General features: G+C 52.5%; 1 long non-coding RNA gene across 1 annotated transcript; it reads right to left on the bottom strand.

The window, feature by feature from the left end:
- Nucleotides 1-948: 948 nt before the first annotated feature.
- On the bottom strand, nt 949-1,559 carry LOC132250261 (uncharacterized). Its single transcript, XR_009461922.1, has 2 exons — nt 1,261-1,559; nt 949-1,169 (listed from the first exon to the last, which is right to left on the bottom strand). It is a non-coding gene; the product is annotated as an uncharacterized LOC132250261 (long non-coding RNA).
- Between the last annotated feature and the right edge of the window lie 399 nt (nt 1,560-1,958).

Raw genomic sequence — 1,958 nt, 5'->3', positions numbered from 1 at the left:
AATGAAAGTGTATTCAGTTTTATAAATGTGTAAGATTTAGTGAAATGTTGTTAGTGTATGACCTCAATGGTTGTGGTTGGATAAGGCTGATTTGCTGTTGATGTGTGTAGGTTGATATTGCATGTAGATACATTAATTTTTTTCTGTGTGTATGTCTGTGTATGCATGTACACACACACACTGGCACAATTTACATTTTTGTAGCATATTGGGTGCATCTACATGAGATGCATTAATGTGCATTAGCCTAATTTAATACACATTATGGGCACAAGGCTACACCCTTAACGCACATTAAAAATGGTGAAATTAAGTTAATTGTGCCTAAATTTGATACCTATAAATGTAGGTATCAAATTTAGGTGCACTTAGTTAAAGCACATTAATGCACATGTATGCAACCTGGAACTAATTTTAGTGCCGGGTCTGCCCAGCCATTAAGGATACATGGCAGGGCTGCAGGAACTTGGCACTAACTTTAGTGCTAAATCTCTACACATGTAGACATCTGCCAAAATTTGCTTAATGCACATTAGCTTAATGCACATTAAATTTAGTCATGTTTAAATCCACTTGTAGACACACCCATTAAATCTCTTAGCAACCATTTTTTTTCACAAGATGCTTTTAAATTTGAATTGTGTGCTATGCAATCATCTATTATTTTATAACTATTTTTTTAGGTTGTAAAATCTCTGGAGTAGAGACAGTAATTTCTGGAGTAGAGACAGGCATGGAAGCCTGGAAGCCAGGAAGCCGAAGCCTGCCTCGAGACACCACTGCCGAAGCCGCCAGTTGGTCTCTCTCATGCAGTTCTCCTGCCGTCTTCCTCATCCGGTCACTGGTAGGATGGAAGAGAAAACCACCTGGGCACCGAACTCCTTCAGCACGCCGCCCAGAGCACAGTAGTCCGCCATCAAGTGATCGGGGGTTCTCCTGGCCGCATCATTAGTACCCACATGGACTAGGACCATGGGGTAATAATCGGTGGGCTTGATCCTGGCCTGGATTACCTCCGTCACATCCCGAATCTTTGCTCCAGGGAGGCAGCATACCTCTCGTGCCGAGGGGTCCTGGCGACAGATGGGTCCTTCCGTACCTCTCAGGATGGAGTCTCCTATGACGAGCACACGTCGCCTCTTCCTCTGGGTCATCGTGGATCTCTTGATCTGTTTGGGGTGTGAAGAACGGGGTGTTTCTTCTTGCCCAAGGGTGTCCTCCTCCCCTTCCATCTCCTGCAGGGTCGCCAGGGCCTCGTACCTGTTCACCAGTCGGACTGGAGAAGCTGGTACCGGTTCTCTGCGTGCCGCTCCGGTCCTGGCTGTGACCGTCTGCCACTCTGCTGTGGAGGGTATTCCCCGGGGTGCTTCTTCCTTTGGTGCCTGGGCCTGCAGGGAAAGGAAATAACTGTCAATTTCATCCTCCGCCTCCCTGATCCCCCTCAGCCTGCTAACCTCCTCCCGGAGCTCCCTCACCTGCGCCTCCAGGGCCCTAAGACGGGCACCTGCTGGACAGGTGTGGGGGCCCCCAATCTCTGCTCCCCCCGGCCCTGCTGGGGATACCCCACAGGCCAGGAGGTAGGGGGACACCGGCTCCCCCATGGGCTCGGTCTGGGTGGAGGCCTCAGACCTGCCCCGGGTAGCCTTGTCCCCCTGGGCAGAGGCCCTAGCAGTACTCCTCGTAGACACCATTCTACAAGCTGCTGTTTGTAGACCTGCGCGGTGTCTACGCCCTACCCCTACAGGAGTCCCACTCCTGGCCCTCCTGGCCCGCCCTCCGGCGCGAACGCCCGCGCAAACGCCGGCGTGCTCTTACAGAGCGCACCTGTTTGCGCGCTCTGTTCGCGCTGCGCGGCTCGGGAGCGCGGCTCCCTACCGGCTCAGCTATATGGGACCCGGGGGGCTTCCCCTCCGGATCCAGCTCAGCTGCGCCGGGTCCCTCCGCCCCACTTACCTTCG

This window comes from Alligator mississippiensis, chromosome 1 (genome assembly GCF_030867095.1).
Source record: "Alligator mississippiensis isolate rAllMis1 chromosome 1, rAllMis1, whole genome shotgun sequence".
Taxonomy (NCBI): domain Eukaryota; kingdom Metazoa; phylum Chordata; order Crocodylia; family Alligatoridae; genus Alligator; species Alligator mississippiensis.
This window is presented reverse-complemented; position numbering and strand designations above follow the sequence as displayed.